Consider the following 12,936-nt stretch of genomic DNA (forward strand, 5'->3'; position numbering starts at 1 on the left):
ATTTTTTAAGCGGTTATATTATTTAAAAGCGTTCTCCTATTCCAGATTATTTCGTAATATAAAGTCTTTTAACTATCTCCGCCTAGTTTCCTCCTATCTTTCGTCTCTTACTTTCGTCTCTTACTTTTCTAAGATTTTATTAAATACATTTTTAATACAACTTTAGTTATTTAGCCGACGCTTTAAAATTAATAGTTTAATAGTATTACCTAATTTTCTATTATAAATATAATATATAGTCTAGGCCTAAGTGCTACTATAGTACTATTCTTTACCCCAAAACCTCGCTATCAGCTATATACCTTTCGTTTATATACCCGAAGTAATATCTTACTTCTTTCGGCGTAAACTAAATTACTTAAAATTGATTCCCTAAATAAACTATATGTCTTACTTTCTATAATAAATTATCGTTTAACTCTTATTTACTTTTTCTACTCTACTATTATGTTCCTAATTAATTATAACTTACTTTCCTTACTTACCTTACGTACCGGCTAATAGCTATATAGCAATTTACTTTAATAGTATTTTATGGATTTATATATAATATATTAGAACTAAAGTACTTTTTAATATATTGAATACTTAGAATAAAATTATACCGTATTTCTTTTATAGAGTATATATTATATAAGTATAGATATATCTTTTAGTAATTCTACGATTCTAATATTGATAACCATTTTATCCTTCTAAAATTCTTTCTATCTTTTATACCTAGGTCTCTTAAACTATATATAATAACGATTCTATACCGATTATAATATTTTTTTTAATATTATTTATTAAGTAGGTCCTTCCTATTATATAAAATTATTATTTTTAGCGACCTCCGTAGTAGTTTCTGTAGTAACTTATACTATTTAATTCTATAATATATATATTTAAAGATCTTTTTTTCGTACTTCGCCTTTAGCCTTTCAACTACTTCCAGTAATTCTTAGAATTCTACTTCCTTTTATTTAGCGTATTAATAAAGAATCTCCTCCAAATTTAGCACTTTATTTTATTAATACCTAATAACTTTAACCTTTATAACCCTCGGTCCCTTTAATATAATAACTATTATCATTTTTTCCTTTACCTAAATTATTCAAGTACTTTATAATTGTTTTAAAAATATTTCCTCTAGCCCTAACTTCACGGTCTTTATCGCTGAATAATATCGATTTTTATAGGTCCTATATAAATAACCCCTAAAACGTAAGTCCTATAAAGCCGTCTCTTCCTCTTATCGTTAAAATAATAAAGTCCTTATACGCGTATACCTTTACGTTCCTTACTGTATTAATATTATTAATTATCGATACAGACCATATATTATAATATATTTATTAATAATTTCCGGTCGCTCCTATTAATATTACTTCTATTTAGTTTCCCTTTTAAACCCGTTATAGAACAATTATATTAATTCTTTATTATTAATCTCGGTACGGAATATATCTGTCCTAAATACCGTAGTGTAGTTAATAATAGATCTAATTTACCTAAAGTTAGCTAGTCGCTCTTAGGCACGCTTACCTTCGTCGTACTCTCTAAATAACCTCTTTAATCTTCTCTTTAAAACCTTTATATAATATAAATACTTTTAATAATATCCTCCTTCTCGTCGTACTTATTATCGAAATAATCTCCTAAAATCGGCTCGAACTAAATAAATACCTTATCGTTAAGCCTAAGCATAACGTATAGCATATAACTTTAAATTCCTTATCCGGGAAAAAAAAATAGTACCAAAAGTATAACAAACCCCTATATAGAACCTCTAAAATGAATATTAATTAAAGGCTTCTCCTAATAATAGTTCGGTATAGCTAAACAGTACATAATAAAATATCTTGAAAATACAAAATACTATAAATACAATTATAAATTATATCCTGCGAAACTATCTATCCACACCAGCCAGTTCCTCTGTATATATAGACCTAGTAGTCTCCTGGATCATTGATTTTTGTCAATGATTCCACAGGTAAAGCTACTCTCGTCCTGATTGGTTCTACTAGCGATTAGCCGTGCGCATTGCGCCCCGCACACGGTCTGACCTGCCTGTTGGCTTAACCGTGATAATTTCCTTCCTGATAAGACCTTAATTTCAAAATACAACTAATGTAATTTAAATGATTAGAACATGAACACTGAATATGCCTTTCTTTATGTAAAATATTGTAAACTTTAATTTACATCTAGTAAGATCAATTGAATATTATATAAGATTTATTAAATTATCATAAATAGCCTTTCATATAAAAATCGTTACGAAGCTGAGGTGGCAATAGGTTAAGGCCAATACTGTATTCCAGTAGCTAATGTAATCGTGAGATAAAGAAGAATAAAAGAAAGGAACGTTTGTGGGTGGCACGTCTTGTTCTCTAATATATCCTTGCCCTGCCCTGCTTAGCCTGTACCTTCCTCCTGCTCTCCCCTTGACCGCAGCCTCCCTGCTCTCTCGCCTCCCTGCACCTCAAACCCGTCCTGTGCTATCTGTCCTATGCCGTGACAAAAGCAAATAAAATTTATTAATAGAGATATTTAGTGACGTATATAATATTAGATAGATTAAAGTGTATAATTTTAAGACTTTCATCATAACTTTTCAAAAGAAAGATTATGTTCTAGTTAGTAAAACCGTTATTTTTCAATATCGGATCAGCTAATAAACTTCAACAAAATGGTTTTTTGAAATTAACATTAGAACTGATAAATTCATGATTTTATAATGTATCATATTAGAAATCTAAATCACCATGAGCTATAATTAACTGAAAGACTTCAACGAAAAACAAAATATAATATTTTAAATCATATTAAGACTTATAACTATGAATGTTGAAATTATTAAATAATATTATAAATATTAGAAAAAAGATACTATTGTTATTATAGCATTTAAATACTCTATAAATACTCCAAAGAAAGGTTTGTTTAAAGATTTCTTTCTATACATATAAATGTTAAAGCTTTTAAAATTAATTCTTGTGTTACAAAGAAAACCTAAATTTACTTTGAGTTCTTTCTATGTATTAAATTTAAACTTTCTTATAAGTGGTAAACCTTTATATAAAGGTTGAGGCATAGATATGCGAAGTTACCAAATACTGTTGAATAAATTCTCTCCAATATTCTAATTTCCTTGATTAATTAACAAACTATATTTCATCGTACTGACTTTATATATTTCTAATATTATTTAGTTTCTTTTCACTTTGATTAAAAGTACAAACTTTATATCTAAGTTATTCATTCATTGTATTCGAAAATTTTAAATGATATAATAGTATTTGTAAGTTCTTTAATAGTTTTGCATTTGCATAAATTTCTTTAAAAACCCTTTTTTATTAATAATATAAAATGAAAAATATATGGAAACTATTCATTTAGATTTACTAAAAATAAAAGGTTAAAATATATTTTCAATTTTAATACTTATTCTTTAATTATGAGTACATAATGTGAGAAAGATTAGGATCTGGAGACTTGGAAATTTTACATTTGATCCTATAGTAGGTATTAAACTTTTTCCAATATTCAATGGAACATGATGGTGTATCAAAATTATTTGTTTTAATAATAATTTAGCAATTTATTGCATTGATTCTTTCTTTGTACTACAACTAATTTTTTAGAATCGTTCTCTTAAAGGCTTATAATATTCTTCTCGGCGGCTATTTTAGCTTTTCATTATAAATAGTAGTCTCATTATTCTAGTAGTGAGCAAGGCTACTATTCCTTTCTCTTATGTTCTACCCCGGTTTTTTTTTTGGGGAAAACAAGAAAACATTATCTATTTTTAAATAGAACTTCTTATTTGCCATAAAGTTAGGTTTTAAATCTTAACTACCATACTGTGTTGAAGTCTATCCTTCTTTCTGTTATACTTACAAACTGAATAACCTTTGCAATTAAAACAATTCTACAATTTATACTTCTGTTCAAAGAAAACGGGAAAGTATAATACCGAAATAATAAAAATTTAATACAAAAAATAGAATTGATCGAAAGTAAGAAAATAGTGAAAATTAAAGTAGGAAAATTGTTCCCTTTAAATTTCTCTACTTTAAACTTTAATATTTATCATGCAACCTTATGCCTGAAAAAAAATCAAAATTCCTTCAAGTAAAAATTCATAATAATCCTAACGATACTCAAAAGTATATCTAAAGTATATGATGCCTTATAGTTTTGTTTTATTTCACAAAACTAAATGTAATTCACATTTTCAAAGTTTTTATCTATTTATGACTTCCGGTTTTTTTTTTAAAAAACAATATACCCTAATCAAATTAACCTTTTTGTTTTTTAGAAAAAAAAACACAACCGATTTAACTATTAAGCGTTTCTACAAACTTGTAAAACTTTATATCTTTAAATATATTTTTAGTAAGGCCTCTTATAGTTTTATTAAAAATTTGGAAGGATGTAAAATGTTACGTTTTGAAAGCCTAATTTATAGTTAAGATTAGAATCACGATTAACTCTTTGAGATTTATTAGTAAATATTATAAAGTCAAAATTAACCTTTCTATTTTTGAAAGATCTTATAAATCTGTATATTCCAAAAAGAATTAATATTACAAATAGAAAATAACTGTCAGTATTTTATAAGACTTGTATAACAAACTATTCTTCAAAAATCGCGGGAGTCCAGCATAACAAAACCGAATTGTAGTTTCACTCACTATTAAAATAAAAAACTGAATCAATTCAAAAAGTGCCTGCTTTATAGAGGGCCTCCTATTTAAAGGGACCCAGTTGGCTGGATACCGATGAATAGGGAGATATATTCTAATACTATTGATATAGTAACATATAAAAGTATGGTGAATCTACTTATACTATCATATTCTTATCCAAATAATTATCTAATTATATTTTAATATATAATTTTTGAAATGTTGAAATAAGTGATAATAGGTGTTAGTATCGTAAAATATGATGACTATCAGATTTCTTTAGCATTTCTATTTAAAATGCTTGAAGACTAAGTTTATATATGTACTAACAAAGCAACCTTCAAACCAAAAATCATACACATTAGTTAAATGTTTTGAAAAATAAAACTAGTTAATAATAATATTTAGATTCAAACAATTCCTAATGAAGTTTATTCCGCCTTCATTTAGTTCATAGCGATGTATTATTAGTAATTTTAATAATTTTAATCGTTTAATAATTTGATGAATTTAACATGTTGATTATTTTAAATAATTAAATTATATTTTCTTTGTTTATTTACTAGATATAATCAAAGAAAGTACTGGTTTATTTTGATTTAATTATAAAGATTTAAATAATGTAGAGATAATACTCAAGAGGAAAATTCTTTTGCAATAATATATTTGCTTTTGTAAACCATATTCATCATTTAAAAAAATTGAAAAGCATATTAGTCTCTTATATAGTAAAATATTATACTGTTGTAACTACTTTTTACGAATGTCATTTTACTATAGTGAAGTTCTTAATAAAGCTGTTAGAAAAATATATAGCAACATATGCTTATTGTAGAAGATCTAGAACTATATTGACAGCTCCAAAGTTTTACTTCATGATTTAATTTTAATCTATTTTTTAAAAAAGTTATCGTTAATATCTTTACCATAAAAACCATTATGTTTAGTAAATACTTCTCTTAAAGATTAATGAAATATAATGTAAGAGATGAAATTAAAAGCCTTACCTCTTATTAAACTAGCAACACCAACCGTAAAAACGAAAGGCTAAATAATGTTGAATAGTATTATAAGTCCTAAAAAGATATATACAAACCCATTTCTTCTTATATACAAGGACCAACTAATATAATGAACTTTAAATTAATATTGAAAGAGTATAATACTCATTAATTATTTTTTATTTAATCTTACACAATAAAATTCCAGCATACCAATTACTACATTATGTTGAAATTATTCTTCATTTTTTGTTATATAAAACCACAAATCCTAGGGAATCTAACAATTTTATCATTTAAAATTTTAACAGATTCCTCATTAATAAGTAGTATATAAGTATTTCTGATGACAAAATGTTTTACTATTCCACTTTCAATATAGAAACTTCCTTAACAATTACTAATAATTCAGCTTTCAAAAGCCGAAGTAATATAACTTTTACACTCTCTAAGCTATTAAGTTTTTATAATATAATAGAAAGAAATCTACTTTTAATATAGTGTAGTATTAACACACTTAATTTACTTTTTGAATATGTACTGGGTTTTTCAATATTTGGTGAGCAATAGTATTATGCTAATGTCGTACTTATTCAATGTTAATTTAATAATATTTCTTTTGGTAGTTTTTTATGTGGTTTTTGCGAAGCTTTATAATATGATAATTTAAGCTCGTTTGAGTCCTTCCTTATTAGTCATAATTTTATTACTTTAATCATACGTAAGGTTATTATTCCCTTTTTTTTTCATATGCCTGGGTATTTTTCCTTTTCAAAAAACAAAAGCCTATTCATTATTGATTATTTATTAGTTTTTACTTTGATTTTGTTTTGTGTAAATAGTAATCCAGCTTATAGAATAAAATCAAATATTATAGGAATAGTTGATTTTTATTTATATATTATTAATTACATCTTTATGATATCATTTAAAAATCATGCATTAAGTATTAAACTATAAGCTTCAATGAATAACATCATATTTAATCTTCTTAAATAAAGGAAAATAGAGCTTTTTATTTAAAACTTTTTAATTTCACTTTGGTAGCTTACTTTATGTTCGTAAAATTGATTACCTAATTCTTATTACATATTTTCTTTTTAATAAATTAAGAATAGATATTTTAAATTTCTTTTAAAAAAACTTAAGAAATGCCATAGGCTCTTTCTCTCCACGTTTAGCCTTTTTTTTTAGTATAGTAGATAGAGCTAATATTAAAATATATCTGATTATATTTTTTTTATATCGTATGTATATTATAACTTAACTTTCTAAAAAGTCTTACATAAATCATGAATATTAAAATCAAAGTAGTACTTTATGAAATTTGTACTCCTCCCATTCAAAATATATAATTTAGTCTTCCAAATAACTTTCTATAAGTCAGCAAAATACTTTATATTACTTTTCTAAACATTTACAACATCATCATCTAGGGTTATTTCAGTTTTGTATGATAAATAATGAATTCTATTCTTTTACTATGATATAACGGTATTCATTCCGTTTTCTGTTTTCTTCTTTCTCCTTGTTTAAATAAAACTACAGTTCATGATGAATTTTTTTTTTTGATATTATAATAACTAAAGTTCCTATTATGGATGGTTCTTGTCACATTTTTTAAAATTGATATCGTGATGATCATAAAAGTTAAATCAAGTATATTACTAAAAACGCGTTTGCTTTTATTTGATTAAAAAGTTATTGTTTGTCTAATTATAATTGAATAAGTAAATTCATATTTATGAAAGTTTAGTTTGTAATTAGTAGGAATACAGAACTTCAATCCGGACCCTTTGAAAGAAATATTAGTCAAAGGCACTTTAACATAATCTTGATTTGTTAAGGCTAAAAATATATAATAATAGCTTATCTTAATTAAAGAAGTCCTAATACTAATAAAAATACCTTGTAATTATATACTACGGAGCAATTGACGAGTTTAATTAATTGCTGCATATGTATAAACCTCGGGACCCTAAAGTACTTAACCCGCTACAGCCCCGATTGCCGCTAGTATATTATAGCCTACGAAGTGCTCGTCGTGCTATACCTTCGATCACTCCGAATATCTTATATCGTATAGCGTATTAAAAAGATATTTAAACGGTACTATTAATAAACGGAAGTGTAAAAAAAACCTAATTTCGCTATAGTTTGTATACCAAACTAAAATACTATAGAAAAAAACAATCGCTATATAAAGACTATTTCTAACGTAGAAGGTTGATGGAGAAATACTATTTTTCAGTATCATAATGAAAAGAAAAATAATTTCAATTATATTAAATATTATAAATATAGGTATAAATATAGGTCCTTCGAAAAATTTGATTCTAAAATAACTATAGTATAAAATTTATAATTTAAAGATCGATTAAAGGGATAGTAACTGCCTACCTACAACTAGAAGCACTTTAAAAGTATTTGACTAACGATAGGAGATTAGAAGTACGTATGGAGTAGGGTATAGGATAAATACCCTCCACGGTATTACCGTAAAGACCTTAAAAAATTTAGTATTTGAATTATTAAACGTTAATCGATGATTTGAGATTGAAGTTAATATATTAAATTATACAATCTGTAAATAATTAAGTTAGTAAAATAATAATAAAAAGTTATACATAATAACTTTCCTTTCGAAAAAACGAAAAGGGATACGTTAAGATTACTTAATTTATAATAACAAGTTATTGTTTATTATCGAAGCGGTCGAGGAATAAAAGTTTTACTTTAGTAGTATTAACTATAAAATATAGGTTTATACGGATCATTGAAATCTATAATACTTTATTATTACGAAGGTCTTTAATATATAATAGACGTAATAGTTAAAGTTTCTTTCGGAATTTAATTCTAAATTAACTATAAAAAGGGTTCGGAAAACGCTAACGTAAACGTATTTAACTAGGGAGCCGATTAATATAAGGATACACCTAACGAGTCATTATTACTATTTAAGGAGATACTAAATAGTACTTTTAAATAATTATTTGAGCCGTAAATAAAGTATTGAGAAATATATTATAACTAATTTACTTTTGAAAAAAGTATTAAAAAAGGTTAAATAATAATATTAGTAAGCAATACTATTATAAAAAGTTAAAGATATAAAATATCTAAACAAGTAGTTAGGGAAACTATAATGTAAAATTACACGTATGTAAAGCTAGGTAATAGAACAGCACTTGGATTAACTAAAGATTAAGGATAACGTGGAAGAAACTATTTAGTTATATTATACGTACGAAATGATAAAATTATGAAGTATAAGTCTTACGGACTTCTACAGTTATTACTAGTAGCGAAACGACTATAAAATTCAATTAAATACACTTTATAAATAAACTACTTAAACTAAAAAATATAATAACAGGCGTTAAGTATTTTTACCTTACTATCCTAAAATTAATAGTTAAACGGAACGGCTTAACTAAATTATAGGATAGCATTTACGGAATTATATTAAGGTCGAATAAAATAAATAAATTGAATCATTATTTACAGTATATCTCATATATAATATATTATTAACAAAACCGATTAAAGCTATAACGTTTTTTTATAAATTTTAAATACAAATTAAACCTACGTAGGGACCAAACGTAGAGGTACTAAAGGCTAGGGTTAAGGTAGATAAATTATATATATATTGTAGCAAGTTTAAGAAAAAACTAAAATCAATAAGCGAGAGAATATTAAGATATTATAATATTAAAAGGCCCGATGAATTACACTTTAAAAGGAAGGATATAATCTTCCTTTTGTAATATAATTTACGTCTTTAATGACCTAGTAAGAAGCTAGACTATAGAAGAGTAGGCCTATTTAAAGTTAAAAGGAAGATACCGGAAATGGTATTTAAATTAAAGTTACTTAGTATAATATATGTAGGGTTATGTATTCTCAATATTTTATTTTAAAACGCGTACTATTAGTAAGTAAAGTTAATATATAGGAAGTGGCAAAAGATAAAGAAGAGCAGTACGATAGAAAACAATACTAAATTTACGGATTAATAAAAGTTGATTAAAACATTTAATTAATTAATTAAAGTTTTCGGCTATAAATAATTTGTAGAAATTTAAGGTAAATCTTAATTATTTAAATTAGTAAAAAGAGTTCCACCGGTAATACCGAACCTAACTAAAATATAACTAAAAGCAGTACCTAGATTTAAAGCTATATTATAAACCTAAATACTAAAGAACTTTAGTACGAGTCGAACCTATACCTCCGACATGATAATCGACGTACTATATACTACACTACATAGTTAGTAAGTACGAAGGAATTTAGGCCTAACTAATATTATACGTTTTTCCTACTGTAAAAAAAGGGTCGAAAATATATTAGTAGCGGCGAGCTGAAAATATATTTAAATTTAAAAAGACCTATCAGGTCTTCTTAAATATAGAAGAACCTCGACGGAAATGGAACCCATACCTTCGATATAGTAACCGACGTACCATATACTATACTATAAGGTTAGAAAGGTTAGAAAGTATAAAGGGATCTAAGTATTACTAGTGATATGCGTTTTAATTACCTTAAGAAATAGAAGACGCGCTACCGGCGATACCTTGCAGGGTTAGGAAGGAAGGACCGGCCATATTAAGGTCTAAAGGAAGGCCGGAAAGCTAGTCGAAACCTAAGGAGGGGTCTAGGAAAGAGAAGTCGGAAGGAATAACAACGAGCGATTCCGCTACGGGAAGATCCCGAGAAGAAGTGGAATAGGTAAACTACTCTTTACGCTTAACCCGCTTTAGTTTTTCCACGCTATCAAAACTATAAAATACGGCCCGCGATATCTTCTCTAGCTAAACCTTTTTTTAGTAACGATAACGTACTTTAGCGTTAATAGCCTCCGCTAGTTCCTCGGTTCGTTCCAGTTCGGCCTTTACGGTATTATATTATAAAATAATGTAGAATAACTAACGGGGAGTAATGCCTAGGGCGTTATAGTAAGGAAAAGCGCGTTAAATGTATTTACAGTAGCGTAAGAAATTAAAGGGGGAGAGGACGTAAGAAAGGTTACGGGAAATATACGCGGTATAAAATAAAGGTATTGTATTTAAATTACGGAAAATTATGTTTATAAGGCTTTATCGGCTAAATGCTTTTAAATATCTTTACTTATTTATACGGTGAAACATTGTGAAATAAAAGAGGAAAGAAGGGGGAATATTTACGGATAGAAAAGATAGAAAATAACCGGTTATTTAAGAATTTAGGTCGACGGGACTTTAATCTAAGAGGAGAGGTATTATATTACGGTTAAGTTAATAAGTAGGCCGGACCGTATACAAAGTCTGGTACGTATAGTTAATCGTTAATAGAATTAATTAGAATAAGAGTAGCCTCGCTTGCTGGGATTATTATTAAGGGACAATAATTTTAGTATAGGATTATTAATTAGGACTAATAATCCAGAATAAAATTATGATTAAAGGTTAATAATCTAGGAAACCACTAGGGTTATATATACGAAGGAACTAGATAGTTAGTAGATAGTTCCATAGTATGTAATTAGTTATTAGTTACAATCGTTAGTATCTAAGCTATTGTGATTAGGACAAGCCATTATTTTATACTGTTTAGCTGTACTGAACCAGGATTGTTCAGAAGTGCCTTTAACCAGTATCCCTTCCAGAGGTCTTGCATAAGGGTTCGTTACATACATAAATTACGATAATATACTATAGTACTATATTCCCTCATTACTTTACTAACCAGGTCTCTTTTTGAAATAAAATAATTATTTATTTGGTAAACCTGTTAATTTTTATTAATATCTTATCGTACTTAACGCGAGTTATTAATTTTTTTTAGTTTTCATAATTTAACCATAAAATGATTGTAATTCAACTTTATAATTGTTTAAATCGATAAGTATATACTTTGTAAATCTTAATTTCTTATATATATAATATTATTCAATAGCCTTTTGAATATTGTTTTTTGATTTTCGGTTTGTTAAAGTACTATTTTATCTTTTTTATAATCTTTATAATACCTATATATCTTCCGTACTTCGACTTAAAGATTTCTATTATTAATACCATCCTATTTCCTAGCTTTATATATATTTAAATCTTATATTATAGTTTTTTCTCATTACCTTTTTAAATACCTTATAACTTTAATTGTTCTTGTTCATGCTATTTTGTAATATACTTACCTAGATTTTTTTAATATACATTAAAAGTAAGCTAATTGAAATATATTATGTAATACTTTATTTATCAAGAAAATGAATATTTAAAAATCCTTTTTAAACTTTCTTTCATCAATAATAATACTTCTATAAACATATTTTTATAGTAGTTAACTCGTTAAATAAATACGTTTACCCTAACTTTCTCCAAACCTTTTTGCAATTAATTTAGAAATTAAACTTTGAAAGAAATCTGATTATTATATTTACTATATATTAAGGACCTTCGGATTATAAAGTATTATATGCTTTTATAATTTATATTATTAAAGTATAGCCTTTATTTTTTTAAATATTTGAATAATAGCCAATATCTTTTTATTATAAATTAAGTAATCTTTACGTACCTGCTCTAGGTTTTTCGAAAAGAAACTTACAGGGTATAATTTTCTATTGTTATTTTGCTAATTTAATTATTCACCGATCATATAATTTAATATATTAACCTTGACCTTTAATGGTTAATTATGGTCTAGTAGTTTAAATACCGGGTTTTTTCAAATAACTTCCTCTAATATCTAAAAGGCCTACTTTGTTTCGTACCTTTATTTAAACTCTATATCTTTCTGATTGAATAATTAAATAACTATATAACTCCTATATACCTTCGGATATATATACCATAAAAGTTTATGATCCTTAAAAATTCTCTAATGTGTATTCATAATTATAGCGTGGGCCAGTCTTTAACTACTGTAGTTTTTTTAGGTTCTATCCGAACTTTACTTAATAATATTAAAACCCCTAGATATATTATTTTTGGTATTTAAATCTCGCTTTTTTCTTTATTAATTAAAAGTCCGGTTTCGTACAACGCGTCGACTATCTTATATCTATATCGATTATATTCCTTTGAAATATATAAGTGAAGAAAAATATTGTTATGTTATTAGGATACTTGCGTATCATATAATCAAGAAAAGATCAGAATATTATAAATGTACTGATTAATCTGAATGATATAACAAAATAGTCGAAATAGCCATAGGGTATATAAAACGCTATTTTGTATTTATCTTCTTCCGTAGTCGTTAAA

This window comes from Podospora pseudopauciseta, chromosome 6 (assembly GCF_035222475.1).
Source record: "Podospora pseudopauciseta strain CBS 411.78 chromosome 6, whole genome shotgun sequence".
Taxonomy (NCBI): domain Eukaryota; kingdom Fungi; phylum Ascomycota; class Sordariomycetes; order Sordariales; family Podosporaceae; genus Podospora; species Podospora pseudopauciseta.